A 14023-nucleotide genomic window follows, 5' to 3' on the forward strand; every position below is an offset into this window, starting at 1 on the left:
GGAGTTTAAACAAAATAGTAGTTTACTTCTCTCTCAGGTTAAGAACCATGGGTAGTCCAAGGCTCATATGGTAGCTCCAGGATGCACAGAAACCTGGGATCCTTCCATCTGACTCTCCATCTCATCTCATGGTCCAAACTCCAGCCAGAAAGAGGAAGAATGACAGAAGGGAACACTCATCCCTTTAAAGACACTCTACTTACATCTCTCTAGCCAGAACGTAATCACATGGCTATCCCCAGCTGTAAGGGAGGCTGGGAAATGAAGGTTTTACTGAAGGTGACCACTGAGCCAGTAAAAAATACAGGGTTCTGTTACTAACGAAGGAGAGGAAAGTGGATACTGGAAATAGTAGTAGTCTCAGGTACAAATGGTTACTGCCCTGATCACATGTCTTAGGTAATAAGGAGGCAAAGTTCTTAGCTGTTCCAGTACCTACTTCACTGTTATATGACATTACACTATACTCCTTAGCTTTTGCTTGATCAAGTTTAGTCCTGCTGTACATTGGAACATGTCAATAGCTTAGCTGAGCATCCTTTGTGATATTTCTCACAGTAACAGTATAGATACCTAATAAATGAAAAATAAAGGATGATGAAGTGTTCCAAATTTTGTGGCCTACTTGGAATGATTTTATGGCACAGTAAGTACCCCTATTTCAAGTGTGAAGATGATTAGGTGTTTCCTTTGGCTCTCATTTACTGAATCTTCAGGGTAAAGTGATTACTCTTTTTTTCAATCAACAAATATTTTTTGAGCACCCCATGCTTAAAATTCCTAGGCAAGGTGCTAAAAAGTGTATATATTTCAATAAGACATGTTTTCTGCTAATTAAGGAGCTTCTAATTCCTGGATGGAAGTATACATGGATAAAACAACTCTGTGAGGTTTCTGAAAGACAAGTACAAAAATGTCGCATTGTGAATAAGAGAACTGTTGCATTGAGTTGTGAGGGACAAGGAATGAAGACGGGTTAAAGAGCTAAGAATTTAAGCTTGTCCATAGAAAGAAAGGACTAATTTGCAGATGGAGATGGGGTTTCTTTCTTGAGATCTCCCATGTTTTAATCTGTCCTGTAATTTGTAACATCTACCTGCTATTATTTTCTCATGGTGACTTAAGTGGGAAATATGTGTAGAGTATAATCATTTTTCATTCTTTGCTTCTAGGTATCGACTCTTTGGCTCCCCATCTGCTGCTTGTCTCCTCTCAGGCAATCAGGTCACTTGGGATCAGGAGACACCTCTTTGTGAGAGTGAGTTGAAATATTTTTCCCCGTAATTCCCTCCATTTGATCCATATTTGCCCCTGGAGTTACAGAGAAGAAATCCAATCCATCTCGCACAGAGTTGTCTCTCAGATATTTGAAAACTGGAGTCACATGCTGCATGGTTCTTCTGGTGATCTCTATTTTAGGAGGTAACTTACCTGAAAATGTGGACTTGAACTCAGGTAAAATTGCCCTACTTTCCTGTTTTGATAGTAAACTCTTTCCAGTATAAAGATCATTCTCCTAGTGACTAAACTGAAAAGATTTTAGAGAAAATTAAATTCGTCTCTGCCACCCTTGAATAGCAGATTACAATCCCAGAAAGTGGATTGTTTCTTTCCTTGTTATTCTTACTCTGAATGATGAAAGAAGATCTTATAATTCTTAGCGATTCCCCCAAGCATCTCATCATTCTGCATTTTACTCTTCCTTCAAATTCTTCCAGGCTCATGCCCTAGTTGTATTTGTTCTTGATTAGTTGACTATCCATCTTGTCAATGGGATATTGTAAAGTGAACCTCAAAACTTTAAGAAGCATGGAAGAATGACTGATTGCAAATTGGTGAAGTGTTAAGGCTGTGAAGAAATCATCATCACATGCAGAGTTGATGGCAATAAAAGTGGGCAGAAACTTCTAATGCAAATACCCTTTGACCTAGCAATTCTATTTCCCAGAATTTATCCCAAGAACATAATCATGGAATTTTCCCATGATTTTGGTCCAGAGGCACTCAATGCAACAATATTCATGACAGTGGAAAAAGTTAAAAATCTAAATGTTCACCATGGTTTAAAAATAGCTAATGGAAGAAACAAGGCTTGTTAAAAATAGGTATGATAAGTTTTTAAGAAAGGTATAAAGTGTACCATGAGGAATTAGAGATGAAGATGCCTCATCAAAGTGGAAATAGATAGTGGATCTATATATCTACATGCCTGAATGTTATTCAGCCTCCAAATATGACGTTGTAAAAAATACATCCATAGAAACACATGCATGAGCTCACATAAATATCTGAAATGATATACATTAAATTGTTAAGAATAGTTATTTAAGGACCATTACTGTCTCTTCGTTTTGTTTGTATATATATTTTAAATTTCCTACAAAGAATGTATTCTTTGTATTCATTGTATTCACAAGTATTCACCAAAACAAAATGACGGTAAACACATCAGTGGTCCCCAGGGTTTGGGGTGGGGGCGGGGTTAATAGGCAGAGCACTGAGAATTTTTAGGGCAGTGAAAATACTCTGGATGATACCGTGATGATGGATACATGTTATTATATGTTTGTCCAAACACACAGAATGTGCAACACTAAGAGTGATATAAACTATGGACTTGGGTGATTATGATGTGTCAATATAGTTCATCAATTGTAACAAATGTACCACTCTGATGGGGGACATCAATAACGGAAGAGGCTATGCATGTATAGGGGCTGGGGTATATGCGAAATCTCTGTACCTTCTCAATTTTGCTCTTAACCTGAAAGATCTCTAAAAGATAAATTGTCTTAAAAAAATTAAAAGCTAAGCTGTGGTTTACCACACTCTTCCTTAGTTCAGGTGTATCTTGTGAGCCATCCCCAGCCATATCCAGTGGAGACCAGTACAGCAGCAATAGAAGTGCTTTCCAATATGCAACAGTGGTCGCTTATTGGTGTCTCACTGGGCCACATGGAGAAAAGCTGTTTGACCTCGTGGGAGAATAGTCAATATCCTGTACCAGCCAAGATGATCAACTGGGTGTTTTGAGCAGCCATCCTCCTTAGTGTGTTCCTGCTAATTAATGCACAACTCTAGAAGTTGAAAATGGAATTAGACTACCTGGAAATAGGAGTTTATTTTCCTTAAATGAGATTGTGAGATTTAGATGTCAGTCTGGCTTTGTTATGAAAGGGCCCTACACTTTGCAGTGCTGGGTCAAAAACACATGGGTGCCTGAGCTGCCGAGCCTCTCCAGGGGTGAGTTTCATCCATTGAGACTCTGCTAGGGGTTTGAGGGGGAATGTAAAAGATCAGAGTTGTTGAAATTAAGGAAGATTTGTGTGTGAGTGTGTGTGTGTGCATGCACAAGGACTATGAAATTGGTATAAACACTCTAAACATAACGCTAACTCTACTATGTTATCTCTGATAATAATAAGTGTCAAAAAGTATTGGGTCACTCTGTGTCATCTGTAACACACACATTTTATATGCATTGCTTAATTTAATACTTAGAGCAAACATCTGAGGTAGGAAGAGTCTTATTCCCATTTTACATTGAGAAATCTGAGTCCTAGAGATGTTAAATAAACTTTCACAGGTCACAGAGCTAGTAAATAACAGAATGAGGCCTGGAATTCAAGAGTCTTTCTGATTGCAGAGGCTAATGATAATATATAGTGAAATGTACGAGGAATATAATGTATGATAACAGTGACATAGATCTATCATTGGAGGGGATCAGTAGGCAAATGAGCCCTGAGACCTAAACAATAGCATCAGATTACAAAGGCCTTAAACTTCAGTCATTCTGTTCCAAACTCCCCATGTTATTACTGAAAACTCTGAGGCTCTGAAAGGGTAAATGATTTGCTCAAATACAAGCAAGTATTTTTTTCATTTTTATTCACTTAACGATCACGTGCTGCATAATGACATATCGGTCAACAATGGACCTCATATACAATGGTGGTTCCATAGATTAGTACCATACAGCCTGCATTTATAGTAAGCTATACCTTCTAGGTTTGTGTAAGTATACTCTGTGATGTTCGCACAATGACTCTAGGTTTGTGTAAGTACACTCTGTGATGTTTGCACAATAAATCACCGAACATTGTATTTCTCAGAATGTATCCCCATCATTTAGTGACTCATGACTGTATATATGGTTCAGATTGAGACTCAAACGTGTTCTGATGGCCTGAGCACACATCACTTGGGCTATGGATGGAGGCAGCCAAAATTTGAGTCAAAATATGCTCTAAGCAAGATGTTCTCTCTTCAAAACATTCTATAGCCTTGATCTTTTAAGGGAATTTTCTTCTTGATGGCTTTTCTTGTCCTCTTGTGCTGAAATGGCTGTACAGTGAGCTAGGTGAGGGGGTCTGTTAGATGAGACTTGGGCAAAGGTGTCCCTTGTAGTTCCCAGAAAGGCTACCTTTCTAGGAAGTGTAACAAGCCACCAGCACTCACGGCTCTCTACTGGATGGCAGCACCACTTGTGAGCTGTGGACCATGGACTAATTACTGGATCTCTCTAAACCTCAGTCAGTCACACGTCCCTCTTCATTTTTCCTCTGTGCTCCTCTCTCAGAACTGTAAGCCTCTTCTTGGTCCCTACGTGCCAGCGTGGATTCTTCCCACTCCACTGCTAAGCCAGCCGTTGCAATGTTCTTATAAAGAAGGCTCTTGATGTACATTATGGATAGTGAAGTACTCACACTAAAAGAAATATATATGATACTAAGAACACGTTTTCTAAAAACTTAAAATTTTTTGAAAGGGTGGGGCTGGCCCAGTGGCGTAGTGGTTAGGTTCACGAGCTCCACTTTGGCTGCCCAGGGTTTGCAGGTTCAAATCCCGGGCATGGACATACACACTGCTCATAAAGCCATGAGGGGTCCCACATACAAAATAGAGGAAGATGGGCACAGATGTTAGCTTAGGGCTAATCTTTCTCACCAAAAAAAAAAAAAAAAAATTTGAAAAGGGGAAAATTACACAAAAGAGAAAATGGGCAGAAGGAATTTTCACAAAGGTGTTGAGGAGGCCGGTGGTATCCCACTTTTGGGATACTGGGTATCCCAGTCTTGCTGAGACATTCCAGACTCCGACCTCTATACATAGACCCTATCAGCCCTCTAGAAGTTTGATAGTGGGTCCCACTGGCACACATCACAGGCTGCCAGTGTGGAAGAATTGAGGCTTTGCATTGAGTACTAAAAAAATAAATAAATCTTTTATAAACACCATTTTTTAAACTTGCAAAAACCTTGCAAGGATTAAGATCTAAATAAAGAAACATGTTTGACTGGGAAGAGAACACACACAGCTTCTGTACTAGCTGGTTTAATTAGAACAAAAATCAGTGAGATTGATGTTAACGAGATTAATATTACAAGTTTCAGGAGCAAATTCTATACCCATGGGAAACAGTCTATAACTTTAGGTGAACAGTTTTCTATAGCAAACATTCTAAACAAAGGCAGTCTCCTACAACAAGCTTTACAGAAATTGAAGTTTTGAAATTTCACAGAGGATGCCAAAATAAACTTTTAAAGCAGAATATCACAGCAGAACTTCTTACAAACAATCTAGTCAGGAACTCAAGTTCATGATAAAATAATTGAGAGATGTAAATGATGTAAATTTAAGTTAAATCTTTATCCTTCCTAATTAATGTCTCTATATTTTGTGACTTGACATGTAAGTACACTTTGCTTTTCTTCATTGCAAAAAGAAAATGAAAGTAGCTTGATGTTTTTCATTAGTAAAAGTCCTTGTGTCAATAACCTTTTCCCCTTAAAGTTACTCATTTAGTGCCATTGTAATTTATGAATTACTTTTAGACTTTTTTAAAATTAAGGCTGAATTAAAGTAGTTGGGGCTTCTACCTTTCTATTTCTGTACCAGTCTCCCATTAAAAACACCCAGGGCAAATGACTCTCTCTTCCTCTTAGAGATATTCACGATGATCTTCCACCTTCTGCTTCCCAACTACTTCATTCCTCATCCGTACAGTCTATTCCTTATTAATCAACCAGAGGATTAAATTCCCATGACTAACTATTGATTTGTTTCACCCATGTAATTTAAGATCATTTCCTCTTATTAGTCATCCTGAGGCATAACTAAAATTCAATACAATTTCATAAAAATTATTGCTTCAGAAATGATTATCTTGTGTTATCTAAACAATTTCAGACCATATACCATTTCTAGACGTATTCCACATCTTAAACCTGCCTCCTGCTTTTCCCACGATCTTTAAAAGTGTCAAGTCCGTGGCACAACCATTCTCTCTCTGAGCAGCGGCAACCAGCACGTGGCAAGAAAAGATCAAGGTCCTCTTTAACGTTAAAGGTCAGGGAACAAACCACCCAAACATCTAAGTAAGCCACAGTTAAATCTGTTATACATGTGTAATCCATGAAAATTTCAAAACATTGTCTAAACTTTTGTTTTTGGCCTGTTTCACTTGTTCAGATAACAAGTGGATCACTATAACAAAATGCCATTTATTTTTGTGTTAGAAATAATGTGCAACCAAAATTAGGGGGAGGAGGTACTAAGCTTACCAAGACAGAATGTAGAAGTGCCTTTTCTAGAAGCAGCTGGGCTGATTAATCATTCAGCCATGTGTCCATGTGTGAGTGAAGCTGCTAACTGCAACCAAACGTCCACGTGTCTGTGAAGCTGATAAACTAAGTAGGTGCAGCTACCTGGGGAGGATTGATTCTTATTATCAGGAGCTCAAGCTGTCCTCACCGCAAGAGAAGGGCATAAAAGTCCTCACAGTAAGGAAGAAGGAAGCCATGTGAGAGACACAGGACGTAGAGCGGAGAAGACCTTAGTGGCTGTCTAGCCAGAGGAGCAGTTTATCTCAGAGCCAAAAGACTGACAGAGATAGAAGAGTGTAGAACGAGATGGCCTGCTCTGGGGGAGACACAGGATCAAACCAGGCCTGGAAGGGCGCAAGCTGAGGTCTACCTCTGATGCAGGAGACAATTCAGAAACTATCGATGTTTCATTTGGTGGTAACACTTCAAAGAGGTGTTTAGCGCACGCATTTCACTTAGTAAGTATTTACTGAGTACCTCTCTGTGCCAGTGACAGTAATAAGGCTTGTTATGTATCCATCAGGGAAGATAGACAAAGATCCCTGCCTTTCTGGAGTTTGCATTCTAGTGGAGGGAGAGAGACTATAAACAACACAGTTCATTCATTCATTTATTGATTCATTCATTTATTTATTCATTATATTAAAGGGGATAAAAGCTATGAAAAAATAGAGCAAAGTAAGACAGATTGGGAATGTGGGTGTGGGGTGGATGCAATCTGTAATAGGATGGTTAGAGTGGGCCTCAGTGAGGAGGGTTTTAAAGTGAGATCATTTCTATGTCTGTATTCTTTCTATTTTTGTCTCATTTTAATTTCTTAGTAAATTTTAAAACTGCTTAATTTTTTGAAAAAAAAAAGGAGATTAATGTTTTATGCCCTGTTGAGAGAGGGGAGTAGGAAAGAAGTGGCCAGGAAGGGATGTTAGCAGGGGAAATAGCAGCTACAAATACTCGTCATCGGCTGAGGTGGTGTTTAGGAGCCAGCAGAAAGCAGGGCTGTGACCAGTCAGTGAAATCTTCCGGGGTGTGTTGAGTCCTGAGACTGAAGGACTCTCACGGATATAACTGCCACTCTTCCCCTCAGGGAGTTCTGCCACACTCTCTACCAAGTCAAATAGTCCGTCTTTGACTTCTAAACTTACCCCAGGTTTCAAGGATGCTCATTGTTTAGGATCCTGACACTGAACTTGGTGAGCAAGTCTGTTTTAGACTAATATCACACTGCTGATGATTTCACATGGCTCCTCAATCCTCAGGTTCCGCAGATTCAGGATGCCGGTGCCTTTCCTCCCTCTCCCCCGCAGGGGGCTTTGTCACACGCTATTAAAAGATCTCTTGTGGTCTTGGTCTCCACGACAGGCCTCACCATCCCCCTCCCAGACAATGAGCTCCTTGTGAGCGAGGACCACCTGCAGGCACTCAAATTTAGTGATTTTTATCTCCACTTGTACAGTAGTCAAGATTAGTGAGAACAGCAACAGCTAACATGTTTGTTTACAAGATGCTTTACCATTTATTGTCTTCTTTGGTCCTCAAAGCAACTCTGCGAGGAAGGCAGGCCCGATGATGTGGTTATCCCAAAGCAGGGAAGACTCTGAGGTGCAGAGAAATTCAGTGACTTGTTCAAAATCTATTAGTTAGAAGCTGTTAAGAGTTAGGGCTTTAGTCCCAATTATTTGACTCAAAATCTTGAACGTATTCGGCTACTCCGTTGATAATTTTAGTTGTTCATTTCTTACTCTGTATCATCGAAATTCAGTATCCTGAAGTGCATACAGTAGAAAGCTAGAATATTTCCTTTTTTCTTTCAGTATTCCTTTTTTTCTTCCTCTATTGTTTTCCCCCTGAGGAAGATTCACCATGAGCTAACATCCATCGCCAATCTTCCTCTTTTTGCTGAGAAAGATTTGCCCTGAGGTAACACATGTATACAGTCCTCCTCTGTTTTGTCTGTGAGCCGCCCTCACAGCATGGGACTGATAGATGAGTAGTGTAGCTCCACGCCTGGGAACCAAAACCAGGCTGCCGAAGATGAGCGCACCGAACTTAACCACTAGGCCACCAGGACTGGCCCTCTCCCTCTATTTTATCGAGTTTGTTTTGGCTACTCTGGTATATGGAGGTAGTATCCTTCTAGAGAACAGTATGCAATCTCTCCTTCTTTACTCTATTGTGAGCAATTAGGCTAAAAGAAAATTACAATATTTCTGTAAGGGCCTCTGTCCATATTAAGATTTAGTGAAATCTTGCAGGTCCATTCACACAGACTTGCCAATTCTTTCCATAATTTAACCTCACTGGCTTAACATTTCACTAGTGACAAAAATGCTGTTATCTGCACATTGGATATTTCACTGTGTATTTACTACATCAATAATTCATGACAAACGTTAAAAAAGATAAATCTGCACTGGTCACTGAGGAATAATACCATTGGCCTCCTCCATTCAGAGCCCATTTATCTTTGCCTCTTGTTCCTGCCTCTCATCCATTCCCATTTCTATACAAAACAGCCTTCTTGTTCATAGATAAAACTTTAAAGATGTCACTGGTATGATGCTTGGAGTGACAACACTATTACATCCACTCTCTGTAAAGCCTCCCTGCATTACCCTGTGTCCACACTAACCACCATTAATCAACTGGATAGCCATTCCTTCAGCATCCACTCACTAGGGTGGTATTCTCGCTCCCCATGTACCACTCATCATCCACGGCCACTTTCAGGCCATTCCTCCTGGAACCACTTAGTCACTGCCCCCTGGAAGCCCATGCCACCTGGCTGCACAACCCGCTACTCTGCCTGATACGTGGATCTCAAGTTTGCACTTCCTCATGCTGTGAACACTGGCTCCTGACTCACAGTCTTCCTCTGCCTCAAGTGGTGCTGTCCTTCTAATGTCCCTGGAGGGTAAAGAGGGACTGAGTAATGAGGAGGTACTGGTAAGGGGTTAGTGAGTTAGCTCTTTGTGTTTCCATTCTTAAATCCCTAAAACCAACGCATACCTGAAATCTAAAGGTACTGGTATTGTATTATTTGTCATTTCATTTATGTAAAATGAAGTGCTTATTAAATAACACCCACAGAGGCAGAGTCGCAGACCAGGTGAGACCATGGGTTTTGCAATCAGTTAGACCTGTGTTCACAGGTTCTGAGACCCTGAGCAAGATACTGATCCTCTCTAAAATTCATTTTCATTTGCCTGTAAAATAGGGATAATAGTTCCTACCTCACTTAACACAGCGCCATGCTTATGATGAATGTCAGAAAATGTCAGCTATTGTTACTTACACATGATTGTTATTACTGACATTTAAAAGTAATTAAATACTTCCTTTTACTGTCGGTTCTCATGTACCTCATGACAACTAGTGCTGATCTCCTAACTGTAGGTTTTAACTGTACAGAAAACAGAACTTATTTCTTCACTGCAAGTGGAAAAAGAAGCCTTGTGTAAGATTGCAGTGCAAAGCTACTTATATTGTGAAGCTTAAATGTCACAGTCTTGTGGAAACAATATTTACTAATCAATTTACTTTGGAAATAGTGAATTGTGTCATTTTAAGGCACAGGCACTTGTCTATAAGCAATTTAGAGTCTTCTGACACAATGTACAGGATAGTATTACTTAGTATTTAGTATTATTTTCTAATCCAAGTTTTTACTTAGTCTTCAAAGGTGGGAATATTGTTATGTCTTTCCTTTTAAATATCTTGCAAAGATTTCAGAAACTTGAGGCAAATTATGCCCTAAATTTCAAAATGAAAGCTACTAATTTCTTTCAAAACTGAAACATATAATTAAGATATTTTCCTATTTTTTTCCTCTACCAATTAGCGATAATACAGATGAAATATCTAAGGGGAGCCGGCCCCGAGGCTTAGCGGTTAAGTGCGCGCACTCCGCTGCTGGAGGCCTGGGTTCGGATTCCAGGCGCGCACTGATGCACCAATTGTCCAGCCGTGTTTAGGCGGAGTCCCACATACAGCCACTAGAAGGATGTGCAACTATGACATACAACTATCTACTGGGGCATTGCGCAGAAAAACGGAAATAAAGGAGGAGGATTGGCAATAGACGTTAGCTCAGAGCTGGTCTTCCTCAGCAAAAAAAAAAAAATCTAAGGAAGTGATTGAAACTTACATAATTATTTTCCGATTTTTTTCCTCTACCAATTAGCAATAATACAGATGAAAAAATCTCAAGAAGTGATTATACATTTACATCCCCAAGAAGGCAACTTTGTTCATCCTCAAACTTTGCAAACAAATCAGGAAAATCGCAGGTACCTAATACACATGTTAAATTCAAAATGTTTTCAACAGCTGGAATATCGAAAATGGAAACAGGATTTGACTATGATATTGCACTAGTTGGATCATTGATACCAAAGAAGTTAGAAAGTACTTCAGGAGCTGTAAACGCCTTGTTTTTTCTTGCATTATGTTGTTTCCAGTGATTTGGGGTGATGACTCTGTCAGTGCGGTGCACAGGCACCATCTTTTCAAAGCCTCCCTATATTTTTGTGCATTTATGCTGTGAACCTTTGAGAAGTAGCAAGCTTTTCCTTTTCTGGTGGAACCCAAGCATTTGCCACGTGGCTGTGCCTCCACGTCCTCCAGCTCCCCTTAGATGTGTAGCATCTCTTAGGGACCCTGGGGAGACTTTGACTTTACCTCCTCCTCTGCTTTCCCACTTTCACAGAATTCTCGACCTCACCCAGCCTCCTATGACTGCTTCTCCTTTCTGTCCTCCTCCACTTGGACTGGTTCCCATTCCTTACCCCCTCATTCCACCTATCCACAGCAGCCTTACCACAAGCTGTTGTGTAGTAAACGTTTAGCTGTTTGCTAAAGGTTTGGGGTGAAAAGGGAAATTATACTTCAACCCAAGTGGCACACGACATCGAATTGAATATTAGAAATCCCTGAACTGAAAAGTAGCTGTTCTTGAAAATAAAGTTTTATTGGGTCAGCAACACCCATTCATTTACCTACAGTCTATGGCTGCTTTCACACTACAACAGCAGAGTTGAATAGATGCCAAACTGTGTGGTGCACAAAACCAAAATACTTACTCTCTAGCCCTTAAGAGGAAAAGTTTGCTGACCCCGAACCCTACCACACTGTGAGGATCTTTTCACTGCTGGTCCCTCTTTAGGCCTTGGCGTTCCAGCCTTTCTCCAGGCGTCTCTCAAGTTAGACACTTGTCCCTTTTGTTCAAACCTTTAATGCACTCTCAGGGTACCTCACTTCCACTCTGGGTTTTCTTGTAGATTCAGAACTTCATTTTTCTTTATCTTACAGAGCAGTTCACCTGGGCCTTCCTGACTCTGGCCATGCCCAGGAGTCCTAAACTTCCCATCCAGAAGATCCTCAGGGCATTGTCAGAATCAACAACACCAAAACCCCTCAAAAGAGATTAGTCCTCTCCTGTAGAAAGCAGAATAAAAAAAAAAAAAACCACAATTTTTGGTAAATTTCCTTTCTTTCTATGCTACCACTTTCCCACATCAATGTGCATTAACAGAAACGTGGCATTTCATATCTACACATGTCAGAAATCCAAAATTCAACAGAGTACAGTGGAAGTGGCCACAGAAAAAGGTTAAGGGGATAGGAGAGGCATTGGAGAGTTAACCAAGATATAGGCAATTCAAGTTTTTCCAAGCAACACAAATACAGATTATGTCCTATTTTCTCCTAAAATGAAATGAATTTACAAAGCCCTATATTTATTGTCTGGCTTTTGCTCACTTTGCTTCTGTCTAATAGCTTGTTTTTCATGATTGTTTATGAAAGCAAATGAAATGTCCACTGCTTTTTAAAAATTCAGAATTGGTAATTTACTTGTTGAAGGTTTAATGATCATCTAGCCTGACCCTTCTCAAAGGGGCGTTTGCATATGTCTGGGGATGTGTGGCTAGTTTACCAAGGGGATACAGAAGTCTTGAGTGAAAATGGCATGGCTTCCTAGGAGAACATTTTTTCTAACATTATTCCAATAGTTTGAAGGGAAAATAGCATTATTTCTATATTAACACAAACATAGATAAGGGAGCAGAAGTCCAATGATGCAGGAGATGTCAAGATAAAATCAGACAGAATACTGTGCTTTCAGGAATGCTTTAAGTTCTGCCTCCAGGGCTCTTGGGGTGATGCATTCGCTTCCCTTTACTAGTGGGGTCTATGATGGAAAAGCTGTGCAAAACTGATTCACAGCCGGCCGTGCTGCCACCACATATAACTAGACACAACAACAGCAGGCTGTGAGGGCAATGGTTGTCTTTACAAAAGTTCACCTAAAAATATTCCATATGACTGGATTTCACCTTATTCCTGCCAGGTTACGTGCTGAAAACACTTTGCCCCCGTTCTTCCCATGCAAGTTGCTTAACCCAGCTCAGATTCACTCTCCCAGGAGCTCTCCCGAAGAACTCCAGTCCAAAGGGACGTCTCTGTGGAACTCACAGCACTTCCTGTCTGTACCATTTTTTAAATAAACCATTTCTTTTAAGAGTAATATGTGCTCATTATTGAGAATACAGAAATTTCAGAAAAATATAAAGAATATTAAAATTACTTGTCATAGCCTCCACCCAGTGCTTAGTATTCTTAAGCTTCTTTGCATATCACTTTACATTTGCAGGGTTGTACCTTCAGATTACATTGTCTGTATAATATTAAATCCTGTTTTTATGTCATCAAATGACAACCATTTCCCCTGTCATTAGAAGCTATATCTAAACACATCCCATAAGAGTCAACATTTCATGTGTTGTTTTTTGCCTATTAACTTTATTGCATTCATTCACTTGCTCATTCATTCATTCTTTAAAGATTGATTAGTCACTTATAATGTACCAAACATTGTGATTATGTGTTTTCTTTCCCATGCAAAATTAACTTAAGAGTAAGGACCCCTTTTTTAAATTCTTTTAAGCATCGGAGAGAAGGAGACCTTTTTTTTTTGCTGGGAAAGATTCACCCTGAGCTAACATCTGTTGCCAATCTTCCCCCTTTCTTCTTTCTTTCCTCCACAAAGCCCCAGTCCATAGTTGTATATTCTAGTTGTAAGTCCTTCTAGTTCTTCTGTGTGAGCTGCCACCACAGCATGGCTACCGACATATGAGTGGTATGGTTCTGCGACCAGGAACCAAAGCTGGGCCACCGCAGCGTTGAAAGTACCAAACTTTAACCACTAGACCGTCAGGGATGGCTTCCCCTTTTCAAATTTGCCAAAATTTTTGAGTACAGACCTAATCAAATGAGAGGTGTACAGTCAACATTTGAGAATTGATTTATCAAAATTTCATTTATCCTAACCTTTTTGAAAACATCAGGGTACATCTCAAATTGTATACATTTTCTGTTGACCACCTTTTAATAAAAGGAGGAAGTTCTTAATGAATTAG

Source organism: Diceros bicornis, chromosome 4, assembly GCF_020826845.1.
Source record: "Diceros bicornis minor isolate mBicDic1 chromosome 4, mDicBic1.mat.cur, whole genome shotgun sequence".
NCBI classification, from domain to species: domain Eukaryota; kingdom Metazoa; phylum Chordata; class Mammalia; order Perissodactyla; family Rhinocerotidae; genus Diceros; species Diceros bicornis.